Source organism: Bos javanicus, chromosome 7 (assembly GCF_032452875.1).
Source record: "Bos javanicus breed banteng chromosome 7, ARS-OSU_banteng_1.0, whole genome shotgun sequence".
Lineage (NCBI taxonomy): Eukaryota > Metazoa > Chordata > Mammalia > Artiodactyla > Bovidae > Bos > Bos javanicus.
In genome coordinates this window covers 27,901,851-27,921,421 of record NC_083874.1, presented here as the reverse complement: position 1 = coordinate 27,921,421, position 19,571 = coordinate 27,901,851, and positions in this window count along the sequence as shown.

The window sequence follows — 19,571 nt, the reverse complement described above, 5'->3', positions numbered from 1 at the left end:
GTCCGACTCTTTGCAACCCCGTGGACTGTAGCCCACCAGGCTCCTTCATCCATGGGATTCTCCAGGCAAGAATACTGGAGTGGGTTGCCATTTCCTTCTCCACAGTCTATTGCTTTCTGTATGTTATTTCTTTTATTTCTCCCCAAATTATGTACAGCAGGTAATTTATAGGTACGAAAATTGAGACTTTGAGAATCTCACTAGAAAAATTTTCAAATACTGTAAATGTTAATAGGTGACAGAAGTGGGACTCAGATCCTGAGAACTTTCAGAGTATATTCTTTACACTAAGCCTTTTTTCTAGATTCCAATGCACCTTACATGTACCTTTTTCATAGAATTGAGCACAGAGTGTAACTTCTTCTTGCTTGTCCTCTATTATCCAATGATGAAGACACAGACATCTGTATTTGTATATCTGATTATATACAGTGGCCCTTAGGAAGACCTCAGACCATTGTAATATCTAATGGCTAAGAATTTTTTTATCTCCAGAAACCAATGTTCACCCTCTTTGGAGGTGATATAGCCCTTGTTTGAGAATGCATGGTCTAGTGGAATATAGGCTTTTTGTAATTGACTTTCCATGAAGTGAAGTGAAAGTTGCTCAGTCGTGTCTGATTCTGTGTAGTCCGTGGAATTCTCTAGGCCAGAATACTGGAGTGGGTAGCTGTTCCCATCTCCAGGGGATCTTCCCAACCCAGGGATCGAACCCAGGTCTCCCGCATTGCAGGCAGATTCTTTACCAGCTGAGCCACCAGGGAAGCCCTAAAGACATCTTATGAATAAAAAGTTGTCTTAGCAACCACTTGTTGGTAAAGCAGGCTAGACTGAAGTCAGGAGACAGCTCTTAGTCGGGCTCTGCCTCTAACAAGCTGTGCAATCTTGCATAACTTAAATGTTCTGGCCTTTTGTTACCTTAATTCTGAAACAAGGGACTATGCTGAATTAACTTCAAAATCTTTTCCAGTTGAGAAACTTCATAATCTTACATAATGAAACCTGATTGTTGGCTACTTTTCATTTGCTTTGGTAAACTGCATAGTTCATGGAGTTAAGACACTTATTAGTGGCTTCATTTGCTGGTAATAAATACGTGGTACTTTTCCTTTTCTTGTGATCTGCATTCATACTTCAGGACTTCAGGATGTTTTTGGTGAATATTGTAAACTCTTATCTCGTTAAGGGCCCCTGTGACTTCACTGATGCAGGCCAGAATGACTTGGTAACATCAGAGAGATGGATTTCCTTCACAGTTCTGGGTCAGAGGTACAGATGTTCATGGGATCTTAGCTGTGTCACTACAGCTAATGAATTTGTGCTGTGTTCCACGGCATTAAGTTAGACCTGACCTTCGAGTCACATTTAAGAGAGAGCAATCATAGGTCACAAATCACAAAGGTTTAAGTAATGGCCTCTTCTATCACAAGAAACTGATTTAAGCAGATTTGATTTTATAAATAATGCTCAGAATTTAGGGAACTTTAGAATAGTACTGCCTGTTATAGAGCTCAATTAAAATATATGAATGTTTGGATTATTTCAGAGAATTTTAATGTACATCAATACAAATGAACTTCATTTGTATATGCTGAGAGAATTGAATCATCAGAGAATGAATCATTTTGGAAGTGCCTGGGGACTTTTTTATTTAAGAGAACTCTATTAGACATTCTGCATAATGAAGAATTATTTTTATATTATGAGTAATTCTCTTTACTGCACTTGTTTCAGAAATTTGCTCTCTTTGGCATTTGTTTTTGGAGAGTGGGGTTTATTCTCATATTTTCCAGGTCTTTTCTAACTCTTCTGCTCTCTTTTTCATTTTCTGTTTTGTCAGGGAGGGCCAGGAGCTTTTTACAACATTCTTTGGATTGAGTGTATATTTTTTAGGTTATTCAGAGTAACAGATTCCAAAACAAACAAACTTTTATTTTAAAAATGCTGACTACTAAATATTTTCATAGAAAATGTTGATGCTTTCATGGTAACAGTCTCTGTCTTTTTACTTTGTCTTATCAAAGATTCCCACCTCTCAAGGGAGAAAGGGAAGGAAAATAAGTGTGCAAACGGCATCAGATAATCCAATCTGCCACACACATATTGAGTGATGTTCACACTGTCTGTACTAACTGGGATTTTCCTTTTAAATTTCAGTAGATTATTAATATGTTCTACTCATCACAAAAAACTAACAGATTACAATATCTTCAATAGTATATGACTTCACTTTCATTTTGCAGGATTGAATTTCAGAAGGAGAGTTATGTGATATTTAAATATTAAATACAAAAATCTTCTTAGAAGATTATTTATAAATATAAAAAGATTAGACCAGAGGTATGAATTCATCCATTAGACACCATCAACTCGTTTGTTTCAATCTGATAAACTAGTTCCTATCAAAACTTAACCACTGCCTACTTTTGGAACTCTGTCAACTACTAGGTTTATTTCAAATCCATAAAGTCGGATACTGAATAGCAACTTTGCAGCCTATAAAAATTAATGTAAAACATAGACTGTTTATACAAATCTAATAAAACAGCTTGACAAAAAAAGAAAGGCCCAAGATTGTGCGGTTGTTTGGGAAGTAGCAGGACTAAGAGGGGCTTTATTTAATTTTATGTGGTGCAAGGTAAACCTGAGCAAATTCATAAAAGGAGTAATAAAGTAGAAGGAAGGTATTTAGGGATTCAAGTGAGACAACAACTAATCACTGGATCAAGTTCCTTTACTAATTGAGGTACAGATGAGAGGGCCATGGAGGAGGGTTCGTTTTAGAAGGAATTCTGAAATGGGGAGGACATTGAGTGGTGAAGAAAGGGATTTGGGGATAGAAAGACAGTCTGGTTCCAGCACAGTTCTTCCCAGGAATGGGCTGAGGGCTGCGTTTAAAGGCTCATATTTCTCATGATGCCCTGAATGGAGAAGTAGGATCTATTGGTAGAAGCTACAGGACACATATTTCACTGTACTCCAAGGAAACTCTTTCTAGCAATGTGATCTGTCCATAATTATAAAGAGTGACCCTTGGAAGTACTGGGTTCCAGTCTTTGCCCTGTGTGCCAGAGAAACCTATTTGGCAGATTGCTACAGAGAAGATACAAACATGAAATGAATATTCTGAAGGAATAACGGATAGCTCTTTCAGAGGAATCCAGCCATCACCCTGTTCAACTCCTTTGTTTCTTCTCTTCTACTCTAAAAGTCCATTGCTAACCCCATAAAAATCTACTTCTCTGATCAATTCAGTAACAGGAAACTTTCTGTCTCCTTAGATGAAGAAGTAGAAAGGAAAGGGACAGTGGATCTAGGTAGCTTTTATTATGACCATATTTATCAGACATCACCAAGTATCCATCTTAGCAAATTTCCTTTATATCCAGTCACTATCACAGTTATTTAAAGGAAGATATTTCCTGCAATAAGAATTGACTCTGATCATTTGTCCATTTATTCAGCTTTAAGACTGTATACTCTTTAAGTTTGAACATTTACTTATGGATTTCCTTCTATAGGTTAATAGAGTCTTGTTCATAAAAATAAAATTGCTTGAAATACACTTTTAAACTAGTTTGGAGAATCTGCCAAACCAATCTGTTCATTTCGATCACTGCTGTTTCTTTGGTGTTATATTATTTTTAAGTGAAAGTAAAACAAATAGTCAGCCTTTTATTCTGAATAATTCAAATTAATTTTTGAGTTTCTCATTAGGGATGCTTCATTAAGTTCACACCAACCTCATGGACCAAAATTTTAAACATCTGGCATTCTACTAGTATGCTTTCTCTCCTACTGAATATGACCATCACAATTGATAAACATCATTAGATCATTATCTTTGACAGTGAAGAAATGTACACTTACCACTGCTGAGAATGCTCTTTCCAGCATCTCTTCATGCTGTACTTTCAAGACCAACCCTTTGCAGTCTACTAGGAAATGTGGCTCCAGAAATCTTGGTGCTTACCTCGCAGGTATGAGAGCTTACAGGTACAGGATCAGGGAGACCAGTGTACAAGTAACTCAAATTGATGCTTTAATAAATGTGTGATAATTTTGCCCAGTATAGACATTTTTGACTTTAGAATGAATTATTTTCAAAATTCTTTCACTTTTTTTTTTTTTTTCTGTAAAGGACAGGCAGCATTGCAGAGCCTAATATTCCTGGATGTAGGCAACCAGGTCATCTGAATTAGCCAACCATGAGAGCACTCCAATATGCTGTTTATAATAATCTTTATACTTTTGTCCTAATTTACAGATTATCACTCTATGATTAACTTAAAATACATCACACATAAAATCTTAACTGATTATCTCTTTGAAATAAGGCTATTTTGAGGTGATAAAATGTTCCAAACTTGGATTTTGGTGAGGTCTGTACCATTTTGTAGAATTTTATTAAAAGTTATTGAATTGTACCATTTAATTACATTGAATCATTGAATTCACCACTTAAATGGTGAATGTCATGGTATGTAAAGTATATCTCCGCAAAGATTTTTTTAAAAAAAGAAATTTGGAATTATTTCCTATTCCTACTTAGGTTTGACATGGATGAGATCTTTCCCAGCAGATATTATGTTGGTCTAATATCCATGCCTGTTCGTGTTTGAAATATAGGTGGATGATCAGTAAGTGCCTTTTAGGACTGAGTTTCCTTTTGTACATGATATCTCATCCAATTTGAAGAATTATACTAAACAGCTCCCAGAGAACAAGTATAAGTTCATGAGTTAATATGAAGCAACTCAGGTACCATGGAGAATAGTGTAAAAGTTTTCAAATCAACTCTAAATAGTTATGAGCAATCATTTTATATTTAAACTGATAACCTCACAAAAGGAAATGAAAAAAACAAATCATGGTTTTAAAAGAATGACTAAATATCATGCTATAATTAAGAGGTATAATCATCTATATAAGGGTGAGCCCAGTTTAATGGGACAGACTACACTGAGTTGGTAGATCCAGCTGGAGCACATCTGGACAGTATGTGATCATCAGTGGAGTCCACAGCAAGCAACAGACAGTTAGTATCAGATATGTTCCAAATTTGGGCTCAAAGCTGTATGTTGGATATTTTGGAGAGGAATCAGAAGACAAATAAGATCGTCTACAGAGACAGAGATGTGGGTTCAAGAATGAAAAATAGAAAGCCATTCTAAATAGATTAAACTTCACTTACAGGCTGGCTACAAAGAACAATGGCAGTATTTAACCTCTAACACTGAGGCAGAAGATAAAGAGAGCTTAGCCACAAGCTGGACTGAAGTTGAATTGCTTGAGAAATTTACCTAGACTTCCCTAAATTCTCTGAATTTCTGAATTAAAAGCAAACTTTCTATGACTTAGTGTTCACATTTATATCTAAAATCCAAATTTTATTTACTTATTTATTTTTAACTTTTTATTTTATATTCAACTATAATTGATTAACAACGTTGTGTTGGTTTCAAGTGTATAGCAAAGTGATTCAATTATACATACTATCTTTTCTTTTACAAATTCTTTTCCCATTTAGGTAGTTTTATAACATTGAGCAGAGTTTCCTGTGCTATATGCTGCTGCTGCTGCTGCTGCTAAGTCACTTCAGTCGTGTCCAACTCTGTGCAACCCCATAGACAGCAGCCCACCAGGCTCCCGTCCCTGGGATTCTCCAGGCAAGAATACTGGAGTAGGTTACCATTTCCTTCTCCAATGCATGAAAGTGAAAAGTGAAAGTGAAGTCGCTCAGTCGCGTCTGACTCTTTGGGACCCCATGGACTGCAGCCGACCAGGCTCTTCAGCCCATGGGATTTTCCAGGCAAGAGTACTGGAGTGGGTCGCCAGTGCCTTCTCCTGTGCTATACAGTAGGTCCTAATTGGTTATCCATTTTAAAAATAGCAGCATGTGTAAACTAATTAGCCTCCAGTTAAAATAAACAAATTTAAAAAATAAAAAAAATAAAACATCCCATGAGAAAAAGAAACAAATATAGCAGCAGGTAAAAATTTTTAAATTTAGAAAGCCATAATAACACAGAACAAATAATTGATCAATTTATAGACTAAATTAAAGGGAAAAAACTTGTAAATCCCTCAATCTCTCCTTTTACAAATGTAGGTGAGATAATAATAATGAATTTCAACCATACACTACTTTTCAAGCAGCCCTGATCATACACACAAATGCACAAACCTCCTGCTTTCAAATAGTTACATTTTTAACAAGATGAATTCAACAGTTCGCCATCCTACCAAAATAAGAAAAATACAGAGAAACATAAAAATCAGCAGACTTAAAACGCTACATATTTATAGGCTGTGAGTTCCTAAACCAGAATGAAAAAAAACATAAGATGAGTGTCTAAAAACAATTCTGCAAGTCAATACGATAAATCAGGCCCAGAAGTCACAAACACAATAAATCAACTGAAACTGCCAAACCACTCTTCTCAACCTACTGGATTTAATTAAAACCACCACTCAGTTCATGAGAGGCCTTCTTATAGAGCAGATAATATCATTCAGTCTCAGCCATTCACCCAAACCTGCTGTGGGAGACACAGCATGTTAAATTTTAATCAAGGGGCCTGTGAAGAGCGGCAGGGTTTAGTCCACATCTACAGCAAGGCACTGTCATCGGTTCCATGTCCTCTTCTCATCCTCCCAAAGCACTCATTGAGAATGCCTTCCGTCAGCCCTCAACACCATTAGAAGAGTAAGTGCCAGATACATGCAGGAGAAATGTTGCCTTGCTGGCCCTTGCTTTTGTGTTGAAAATACAGCACAGCCATTGAAATGACTAGGATATTTAATCAAACGTGTAGAACAAGAGGTGCCATGGGTACTCTATGGTTTTAGGTTCTTTAGTGAATCTACTAAGACTTCTCAGCCCTAGCTCAGAGTCTATAAAGATCTGTTACCAAACAACCTATAAATGCCACATGGTAGAATGATAAAAAGAATGAAGCCAAAAAAAAAAAAAAGCACTCACAAGCAATGATGAATTCACAAGACTGGCAAAGGGCACAGGTTTGGCCTTTGCCACAGCTTCCAGGCATTTTCTAGGACTGGAGGTTAGGAATCTCACTGGCCCTTAAAAAGAAAAGATCCCTTGGGTTTAGTGCAGAAAAGACATAGAGATACCCACCCATGAGGTTGTTTTAACTTGAAGGATCACATTATTCATCATGAACAGTCTCTAAACTCAGTCAGCAGAAGCCTTTCTGGCACTTTTCTTGTGTATACTTGGCTCCATTTTATGAAGACAGAACAGACTATGTTTGGCATTTTTGCCTTGAGTTATTGACATGTTTTAAATTATGCTGTTTTATGTCCATTCTTAATAGAACAGAAATCTGCTACAAACGATCTTTATTAACAGACCGCCTCAGGTGCTGAGACTCTCGATTTAACAACGTCTCCAAACAGACAGACAGGGAGCTTGTTAATAGGCTTTTCCAACCCTTTGGCTTCTGTGAGACGTAAGTGGATTATGGAGGTTTGTTTGTCAGGCTATCCTTTTTACATCACTGTCTGAATAATTGCCACAAAGGCCTATTGCTTTGGCCTAATTAACAAAATGTACAAAATCCCGAACATAGAACTTTTATTGACTAACCATCTCCATGGGAAGCATATGAACCCTCATCACTCCTGGCCCCAGACAGACGCTCTTAGTGATGTTACACACTGAACTACAGCTTGTTACTATACCAAGAACTTGTCTTAGGATTTTTGAGCCACTCAGAAAGTGTCACAAAAAACACATTTATTGGTTTTAGTTTAAAACTCAGTATCCTTGGGATAAGACCAATTCTTATGCAAATTTCACCCTATGTTCACTGTAAAACTTTATAGTATCAGTTCTGCTTTGTTTTTTAGTCACAGAAACTGATCCTTGAGGAGGTGGTTTCATAATATAAAAGACTTGATGGAAAAGTTAGAAATATGGAGAAAAAGTAAGGGTTAGTAAGCTTCCCTGGTGGCTCAGAGGGCAAAGTGTCTGCCTACAATGCGGGAGACATGGGTTCGATCCCTGGGTTGGGAAGATCCCCTGGAGAAGGAAATGGCAACCCACTCCAGTACTCTTGCCTGGAAAATCCCATGGACTGAGAAGCCTGGTAGGCTACAGTCCATGGGGTCACAAAGAGTCGGACACAACTGAGCGACTTCACTTTCACTTTACTGTTCAAACACTTCTCATTAATTAGAAAACTACTTGAACAAAGACTTCTGGGCTTGTGTGTCAGAGGACTGTTTCAGGCTCTGAGACTAAACTAGTGAGAAGACAGCCAGCATCCCTGCTCTTTGGAGCTTTTAGTATCAAGGATAGCAGATTTTGAAAAGCCCAGGTGATGAGGCCTATAACTTTCTGCATTTGATATGCTTACAGGTGTCCCCCTTTTCCACAGTTTGACTTTCAGCGGTTTTGATTTCAGTTACCCACCATGATCCAGAAAAATGTTAAATGAAAATTCCAGAAATAAACAATTCTTAAGTTTTGGACCTGGACTTGAACTTTGGACTTGGGCTGCAAAGAGATCAAACTAGTCAATCCTAAAGGAAATCAACCCTGAATATTCACTGGAAGGACTGATGATGAAGCTGAAGCTCCAATACTTTGGCTACCTGATGCAAAGAAACAATTCATTGGAAAAGACATGGATACTGGGAAAGATTGAAAGCAAAAGGAGAAGGAGGCAGCAGCAGATTAGATGTTTAGATAGTATCACTGACACAATGAACATGAATTTAAGCAAACTCTGGGAGATAGTGGAGGACAGAGGAGCCTGATGTGTTATGGTCCATGGAGTTGCAAGGAGTTGGATATGACTTCGTGACTAAACAATAAAAACCTTTTAAATCTTGGGAGGTTCTGAGCAGCATGCTGAAACCTCACACGGTTCCCCTCCATCATGCTCAGGACATTAATCATCCCCCTGTCCAGTGTACCCTTTCTGTAGCAGGCTTGTCTTATCAGATCAACAAGTATTATCACAGAGCTTCTGCTCAAATAATCCTTATTTTACTTACCAAAGGGCACAAAGCCCAGCAGTAGTGATTCTGGCAATTCCAATCTGCTAAAGAGAAGCCAGGCAGTGCCTCCTTCAAATGAAAAGGTGAAAGATACTTTCTTAATAAGGAAGAGAAAAGCTGTATGCTGAGGCTGTTAAGATCTATGTAAGAATAAATCTTCTTACCTATGAAATGGTGAACAAGGAAAAAGAAATCTGTGCTAATTTTGCTGTCACACCTCAAACTACAAAAATTATGGCAACAGTGCATGATAAGTGCTTAGTTAAGACAGAAAAGGCATTGAATTTGTACAATAAGCTATTTGAGAGAGAGACCACATTCATATAACTTTTATTACAATACAATGCTGCTGCTGCTGCTGCTGCTAAGTAGCTTCAGTTGTGTCCGACTCTGTGTGACCCCATAGACAGCAGCCCACTAGGCTCCTCTGTCCCTGGGATTCCCAGGCAAGAACACTGGAGTGGGTTGCCATTTCCTTCTCCAATGCATGAAAGTGAAAAGTGAAAGGGAAGTCACTCAGTCGTGTCCAACTCTTAGCGACCCCATGGACTGCAGCCTACCAGGCTCCTCCGCCCATGGATTTTCCAGGCAAGAGTACTGGAGTGGGGTGCCATTGCTATATCTGTCTTATTATTACTTATTGTTGTTAATCTCTAACTCTGCCTAATTTATAAATTAAACTTAATCATAGGTATGTATGTATAGAAAAAAAACCAATATATATATATATAGCTCTGTACAATCCAAGCTTTCAGGCATTCATGTTGGGGGTGGGGTTGGGGGGCTGTTTTGGAACATAGTCCCTGCAAAAAAGTGAAGATTACTGTAACTTTCCTTAGGAACTCAGTAAAAAGCCCATAGGATGAAAAATTCTGTTTGATGACTTAGGAAGTTAGATTGGTCCTGAGAGAATAATCTGTGTACATCATTTTATGTAATATTCAGAAGGTACATATTGGAAAAGTTACTACAGACATTTTTTTTTTGAATTTGAGAAGACCTACAATCTGCTACAATTAAAATGATAATCCAACAAAAACTGAAAAGCAAGACAAATAAAAATTTCTTAATGTACTTATACACACAGATAGGTTAGAAAGTTTTGACTAAATTTACGTTTTTGCGTTTTAAATCAGTCAAGTAACTTGATAATGACTGCAGAGAAAGCAAAAGATTCAATTCAAACAACCGAATGAGCTTCAGTTGGGAACTCAGCTATAGCAACATTCATAGCACTGAATTAATTCAGAAAGCTTAAAAGCTCTAGGAATAGACTGCAATTTTTCTTTTTTCTTCTCCAGTACAAAAGGGGGCAACAGCATTTTTTTTTTAATCTCAGAAAGATATCTTGTCTAATCTTGGGAATTTATGCTGAATTTTGGAGAAAATTTCCCCCTGGAGCAGTCTGTGCACATAAGCACACACACATTGGCATCTGTCAACATGGAACTGAATTCACCAAAAATGTGAAGAGCACCTGTCGTGTTCTCACATTAAGATGAGTGTCATAGCAGCTGTCCTCAAGCTTAAAAATCAACATGGGGGAGTAGAGGAAGGGCAAAAGTTAGATAGGCTGAGGTCAGAAGCTGAGCAGAATAGGATACTGGAATATTCTTCAGGTGAAGACAGATTACGGCAGGAAAAGGCAATGTCTCCCATGCTAGTAGTCCTTCCAAAAGCCCTGGGGAATTGAAATAAAAGCAGAGACTTTCTTTTTTTAGATCAGCAGCAATAATAACAACAGCAATAATTAATAGAAACTATCATTTGTTGAGAGTTTACCTTGTACCCCATTTACTTGATGGTTTACATTTATGAATTTCATTACTGTTGCTGCTGCTGCTGCTAAGTCGCTTCAGTCGTGTCCGACTCTGTGCGACCCCATAGACGGCAGCCCACCAGGCTCCCCCGTCCCTGGGATTCTCCAGGCAAGAACACTGGAGTGGGTTGCCATTTCCTTCTCCAATGCATCAAAGTGAAAAGTGAAAGTGAAGTCGCTCAGTCGTGTCTGATCCTCAGCGACCCCATGGACTGCAGCCTTCCAGGCTCCTCCATCCATGGGATTTTCCAGGCAAGAGTACTGGAGTGGGGTGCCATTGCCTTCTCCGTCATTACTGTTAACACTCTGCAAAAGTAGGTTTTACTATTGTCTCTATTTTACATGTGAAGACACAGAGAGTAGCACTTTGCTCAAGATCACAAATCCAATGAGAGGTAGAATCAGTATTTAAACCTACTCCAAAGCCCATGCCCTTATCCACTGCATGAAATTTGCCGAGCCTGGACTGATGCACAGGGCTTTTTTGGTGGTTGTGAAGGAGGGGAGGTAGTGATTCATCACTCTTTGCCCAGAGAGTTGTTTGCCCTAGATTTTGCAAGAGATCATGTTTAAGGTAAACCGGTTATCACCTGCCAAGACAGCAATGATTTACAATTATTTATTAAGAAAATGTTCTGTGTGCGAGTGGTCTCTCTCTGAAAAAATGCCAACAAAGAGGCCTTGTCAGTTTTTTGGCAGAAATACATCTAAACACATAAAAACAAGTTTAAACACTATTATTTATGCGTAATTCTTTCTTGGCATCATCTCTCACTTGCCACAATTTGCAGCCAGAAAACACTTATTTCTACTTTTCTTACTCTAGAAATAATCCAGCCTTAAGTGGATCTAATTCCTTCCCAGAAGACAAACAGCCCTGTCAGGACTTGGTGGTGTGTGCTGTGTTTGAGGCATCAAGGTTTCCATTCACTGCACAGCTGCACGGACTCCGGAAGCTGGTGCTAAGCCAGAGTTCTGTACCCACTGAGATCTGCAGTCTGGAATGATAAACACACAGCTGCCCGTGGCGAGAGCCACAGACATAATAGATGGCCATGTCTCCACTGGAGTCAGGCAAAGCCAACACAAATCATTAATCCAGCTGCTGATATGTTAAATATAACAAAACATGTACAAAATGGTGACCTGTCTCCATAGAAGACAGCGATGGGGTGGTATGAGGCGGAAGCAATTTAAGGCAACAGGACAGAGTCAGGGGCTGTGCAGTCCTTTGTAAAGTTCTGCAGGAGAGCTGATTTACTGCCACAAGGCCTCTTGCTGCAAATAGTTCATAAAGCCTACGACCTGAGGACTTGCCCACGGGACCACAATAACATTTATCTAGCATAAATTAATGTGTTTCAACCACTAATTCAATTTGGCCAGCCTCATTCTTCTGGTTTTGGCAAAGCCTCGCCTTGCTGTAAAGTCACTTGGTGACTCACACGAATGGCTGGGTTTGTTAAGGAGTCACACACCGCTAGGCACAAAGAGTGCTCTTAGTTGAGTAGTCATAAAAATATACCTCCAGAGCACATTTGGAGCTGTGCTAATTGAAACTTCCTCTTTAGGGGAACCTGATCAAAACCAGCTGTAGGAGTCAAGCAGGAGCAGATTTCAACATCACATTAAAAGCTCAGCAGATTCAGAAAGAGCAGCAATGTTTGAAAGAAGAGGGCATTGAGGCCCCAACACGCACTCTAATTGGCTCCCAACACTCTGCTGCGAGCTGGTGACCTAAACCTGGAGAGCAGCAGGAAAAAACTTCTCTGCAAGCTTGATTTGAAAAAAAAAAAAAACAAACCGGAGTGCAGTTCCCCTCATAAAATTCCAAATCTGCCAAGCTTCTCAAGGAACACATGGGAAAAAACCACAAAGGCCTAGTGAATTTAGGAAAATGAAGTGAGATGAAGTGGAATATTGTTCTTAAAAGGTAGAAACAAGAGCGTCAGTAATTTTGTTGGTAGGATAGCCTCTTAAGAACATACCATTCTTAAAAAAAAAAAAAGAAGAAGAACATACCATTCTTATTAAAAAAGAGAAACGCAACATCCAGCGCACAGAGGATAAAACCAGCAAAATCCTAATTAAAAGCAAAAACATGGAAGAAACATGACAACACAGACTGTACTTAAAGATGAAAATGTGAACTATCTTCTCCTCTCTGGCTGCATGTGAAATTCCAAGACATAAGGAACGCATTCTGTCAGTGTGTGTAGTAGCAATCTGCATCCACAGGTTTGCTGAAAATGTGGAATAATCATGCATTTTCTGTGTTTGCTTTACTGGAGTGGGGTTAGCCACTTGTAAAGGAAGCAGTCACTGATACATAAATATAAATAGCATGTTCTACCCATCAAATATGTGAATTTTATTTAATTTAGATGAGTGGGGTGCCTGGAAATGTTAAAAGGAAGTTATGTTTTATAGCACCTTTAAGTAGCATATAAATTAGGAAGGATGGCTACTTCTTTTAATTTATTTACTCATCAATTTAATGGAGTGTCTAGTTTGGGAGCTATGTCACAGTGATTCGTAAAGATACAGGTTGGGGAGGTTTATTTATGTAGATGTGGAAAGGATCATTATGTTTTATGCCACAAAAGGATGAGAGCAATATATGAATTATAATGAGTATTCTGGTGGATATAATTGCTAAGTCACTTCAGTCGTGTCTGACTCTGTGCAACCCCATAGACGGCAACCCACCAGGCTTCCCCGTCCCTGGGATTCTCCAGGCAAGAACACTGGAGTGGGTTGCCATTTCCTCTCCAATGCATGAAAGTGAAAAGTAAAAGCAAAGTCGCTCAGTCCTGTCGACCCTCAGTGACCCCATGGACTGCAGCCTTCCAGGCTCCTCCATCCATGGGATTTTCCAGGCAAGAGTACTAGAGTGGGGTGCCATTAGCGCCAGAAATAATAACTATGAAAGTTGAAAATTTGCTTCATTTTCACCCTCTTTTTGGAATGCATTAAGTGGTTAACCTTTTCTTGTGTTTTTTCTTTTTGTCACAAATAAAACACATTAAATTGACCCACTGGGTTTAAAAACAAAACAACTTCACCAAAGTAAGTTTCATAGTCATATAATCCTATATTCCCTTTTTATGCTTAAAATTTTGCATCCAGAGTTTAACTGTCACTGACACAAAATGTGGCCTCTGGTATATGTGATACAGCTTTTAAATTTGTGCAGATTCGAGTAGCAAGTATTTCTAATGCTTCTTTGTTATCCTTATGGCTTGCCAGATAGTGAATCATCCTCAATGCATAATGTAATTCACAGTTGCAATGCTATGCCTTTGATTTTATTTATCTTGTTTGTCCAAGTTCTACAGACATTAGAGAGGCTTAAATTTAGTGTTCTTAAACATGAAAGAGGCTAAAGAATTTGGAATTTTTTCGAAAGATAATTCAAAACTAAGGGGGGAAAAAATTGTAAAATAATCCAAACACGATATCTTGATTTAAAATGTTTTGTGGAAAGCAGTCATCTGACCCAGCTTCTCCCAATTTTCTCACTAAAATTTCTTCTTTAAAATTCAGAGCAGATGAATACACACAGGTTGTCACCAAACCTGGATCTGAAGTTAATAATATCAGAATCTACAAGTTTCCAATTATCTAAGATTTAAAAGAATAAGGAATAAAATCACTTTCAGGTTCTGTACAATTAGAAACAATAGAAATCAGTCCACTAAAAGTGAGTAAAGTCCCCACATTTCTTTCCTACTGCTTTACCCCTGACTCAGAAAATTGTCTGTACTGAAAACAAAGCCTGACAGCTGTTCTAAGGACCCAGGGCGCTATATTCTGGAGCAGCACAATGCTGTCTCCACCTTCCTTCCACACTAGCTGTACTTTCTGAGTTTGAACACTAAGAGATGGTCCACTGGAACTTGCAGAAATCTAGGCAGAGTCAGTGGGTTGCTTTGGAAGGTGGTGGTGTATGTTTAGGAATTAAAACACAAATGCAGGTGAGGAATTCATCTTGGGTCAGTGGAACTGTAGCAGCCAAAATCCTGCTAACTCTGAGAATTAGACTAGGAGTTGAGCACGATCTTCTCTCTAAGAGGAAGAATAGGTCAGAAGCCATGAGAGTATTCAAAGGTTGAGACCAGATAAATATCTCTTTATTATAGGATATATTTTAAAGATTCATCATGAAACATATGAAAAAAATACTGCATAAAAAGAAAAAACGTTTATCATCCTACAGATTAAAATGAAGAAAAGATCTCTGAGTCGATGAGCTACAAAGAATTAACTTAGAATATTATTTGGTGACCTCACATGTCAGAGGTGGTTGGTCTCTCATTCTTCCCGGGCTGTCATTTACAGCTGCATTTCCAACTCCCTTAGAGATGTTGGTCAAGACTAAAGTTTCTACAGGGAAAGGTAAGCATGGATGTCAATAGATCAAAAAGAAATAAAACAAAACAAAAAGCCCTTACTCTAAACATCCACATTTTCCCTATCAATTAGAAATAGGAATAAGACAGCCTTGGAAGATGAATGTTGAAAATGGCAGAGCTCCCCTGCACCATGATGGGATAGGTAGATTAAATCAACACACACACAAGAATGACTAGACAATCTGGATAATTACTTTATTTATTATTTACTTTATTATTTATTATATTTATAATTTCCTATAATTTATTATATTATAATTTGCTTTATTATTATTAAAACTGCCTAAAGATAAAGATAACTATCAAAGAGCAAATAATTATGAGAATAAGGTCAATAAAAAGATAAAACATTTAGAGAAATGAACCCCAGCATCTGGGGACAGTTTCTCCTAAGGATAGCTGCCAGTTCTGGAGAAGGCAAGTGAGAGGCTAAGAAATCAGAATTTGTGACCACATTGCAAAGCTATAGAGACCACTAAGGATTATTAGACCTACGTACAAATGCTAGGATCCTCAAGGCTGCTTACCTACTCCATGAGTAAAGTTGATTTGGTTATAGAACAGTTGTTGCAAAGACTGATACCAGTCTCTTTAGTTCAATTTAAGATATTGAAATGATCCCAGATTGTCAGTTGTCTACTAAAAACAAATGTAAAAATTATATCATATTCATCCTTAATTGACTTTTTCCAAGTGAAGTTTACTGAGGTAAATTTATATTTAGTTAAATTCTCTCTTTTTAGTATATAGTTTTATGAATCTTGACAAACACTCATGTAACTGCCTCCATGATAAAGATATAAAAAACTGGTTTCTGTCATTCCCAAAAGTTCCCTCATGTGCCTTTGTGATTGATTCATTTCCCTGCCTTTTGCCATGGCAATCACTGATTTGATTTTTGCCATTGTGGTTTAGTCTTTTCCACAGTATCCTATGAATGGAATGATGCAGAATGTTGCCTCTGAATCTGGATATTTTCACTTAGCATAATGCATCTGAAATTCATTTCTGTGTTTAAATAAATCCATCATTTTTTTCCACTTTATTAGTAACTAGCATTCCACTGTTTGAGTGTACCATAATTTATCAGTCATAAGTTCATGGGCATTGGAGTAGTTTCTAGTTTTGAACATTTGGAATAAAGTACTTTGCCTCTTGAACGTGTGTGTATACACACACACACACAAACACACATACACAAGTATTTATTTCTCCTGGATAAAGTCCTGGGAGGGGGAATTCATATGGTAAGAATATAGTTAACTTTTAAAGAAACTGTTCATTAAACTTCCAAAATGATTGTACCATTTTTCATTCCCCACTACAATTCATGAGAGTTTCAAAGAGTTCCAGTTGCTTCACATACTTGACAGCATTTGATGTGGTCACATTGTTATTTTTTCTTCAATTAAAAAAAAAAGTTTACCATTATAAATGCATATTTGTATTTTTTAATAGTTTTTTTAAAATTTTATTTTATTTTTAAAATTTACAATATTGTATTAGTTTTGCCAAATATCGAAATGAATCCACCACAGGTATACCTGTGTTCCCCATCCTGAACCCTCCTCCCTCCTCCCTCCCCATACCATCCCTCTGGGTCGTCCCAGTGCACCAGCCCCAAGCATCCAGTATCGTGCATTGAACCTGGACTGGTGACTCGTTTCATACATGATATTATACATGTTTCAATGCCATTCTCCCAAATCTTCACACCCTCTCCCTCTCCCACAGAGTCCATAAGACTGATCTATACATCAGTGTCTCTTTTGCTGTCTTGTACACAGGGTTATTGTTACCATCTTTCTAAATTCCATATATATGCGTTAGTATACTGTATTGGTGTTTTTCTTTCTGGCTTACTTCACTCTGTATAATAGGCTCCAGTTTCATCCACCTCATTAGAACTGTAATTTTCAATTTCCTCATGACTAATGATGTGAGGAACTGACTCATTTGAAAAGACAGTGATGCTGGGAAAGATTGAGGGCAGGAGGAGAAGGGGATGACACAGGATGAAATGGTTGAATGGCATCACCAACTCGATGGACACGAGTTTGGGTAGACTCTGGGAGTTGATGATGGACAAGAGAGGCCTGGCGTGCTGCGGTTCATGGGATCGCAGAGTCGGACACGACTGAGCAACTGAACTGAACGGAACTGAATGATGTTGAATTTCTTTTCATATGCTTATTTCCTATCAGTTTATCTTCTTTGGTGTTCAAATCTTCTTTTCCATATTTTAATGGGTATTTTTGTTTTTCTATTCAGTTGTGAGAATTCTTTATATTTTCTGCTTGTGAGTCCTTTATCTATATCTGTTTTTGCAATTACTTTAATCTTATCCTCTCATTTGTCTTTTCAGTGTCTTCCAAAGAGTAGACATGTTTAATTTTGATAAGGTAATACTGAAGTTCTATTTATCACTTTCTTCTTTTACAGTTTGTGTTTTGCCATAAGAAGTTTTCACCTAACTTAAGGTCACTAAGATTCCTCCTATGCTTTTTTAAGAACTGTTATAATTTTAAGTTTTATATTAAGGTTTATGATTCTATAATTCAAGTTAACTTTGCTTAAGGCATAAACATGGGTTGACATTTATCTATTTGCATATGGCTCCATCCTTCCAACAATAATTCTTGAAAATACTAATTTTTCCATTAAATTGCCTTGGAAATTTTGTTGATAATCAATTGAACATATATATATATATGTGAGTGTGTGTGTGTGTGTGTGTGTGTGTGTGTATACACATGGGTATATTTCAGGACTGTTTTTCAGAATCTTTTCCAATATAGGTTATTACAAGATGTAGAGTATCTGTGTTATACAGTAGGTTCTTATTGCTTATCTATTTCATATATGGCATTGTGTATATGTTAATGTGAAACTCCTAATATATCCACCACCACCACCACTATCCCCTTTGGTAACCATAAGTTTGTTTTCTATGTCTGTCAGTCTGTTTCTGCTTAGTGAATAAGTTCATTTGTATCATTTTTTAAAAAAAAGTTTCATATATAACATTTTGTTGGTATTTAAATTTGGATTACATTAAATCTAAAGAACATTTTTGAAAATTAACTTATTAATATTAGCTCCTCCAATCTATGATCTTTATTTTATAGTTCTCAAATATAAATCTTGCACATATTTTGTTAGATTTATCAAAAACTATTTCATATTTTGGTGTTATTGGAAGATGCATTGTGTTATTTAAACTTGGTTTCTAATTTTTCATTGCTAGTATATTGGAAGCAATTGATTTTCATGTATTGATATTGTCCCCAATGGTCTTGCTAAATTTACCCATTAGTTCTAATGGCTGTTTAACAGATTCTTTTTCATTTTTAATGCATATCATCATTTTATTTGCCAATAGAGACTGTTTTACTACTTCCTTTCTAATTTAGAAGGCTTTTATTTCTTTTTCTTACTTATTGTACTGGCTGGGACCTCCAGTGAACTGAAATGGTAAGAGCAGTCATTCTGGCCATGCTACCCATCTTAAGAGAAAAGCATTCATTTTCTCACCATTAAGAATGATGTTAGTTGCAAGTGGTTTTGTTTAGTTTTGTTTTAAATCAATGTCCTTTATCTGGCTGAGGAAATTTCTTTAAAAATTTATGACATTCAGTAAAAAGTAAGTAGAGCCATAAAGGAATAATTCAACTTGAATGAAAACTAAGAAAATGAGAAACAATGGGGAAAACATCAAAAGGATTTGATTATAGCATTAGCAGAGGCATCATTTTAAAAATCTATACATTATGCATTTAATGTAAATGAAAGGATTCAGAACTTTAGAGAGATCTCAAGGTGGTGGATCTGAGTTAATTCTTTCTATAAGCTCTTTACCCAGTAGGACTTTTGTGCTATCCCATTAATGTCTCTCTAATGCAAGCAAAACTAACCTGATTTATATTGGGGTAAGACAGTCAGACTGTTCCAAGGTAACATGGGTAAGAGGCAAGAGTGGAACTTAAAATATTTAATCTCTAACATACATATCTCCTTCTACTTCTGGTACTTCTATCCAGGCTGCTGTCTCTAACTTACCCTGCATATGTGTATATATATATATATATATGCACACACATGTATGATTATTTATATATGTAAATATATGATTGTGTGTGTTAGTTGCTCAGCTGTATCTGACTCTTTACAATCTCATGGACTGAAGCCTGCCTGGCTCCTCTGTCTGTGGGGTTCTCCAGGCAAGAATACTGGAGTGGGTTACCATTTCCTACTCCCAAAACATAAGATTATTTATATATAAATATATGACTATATATATATATATA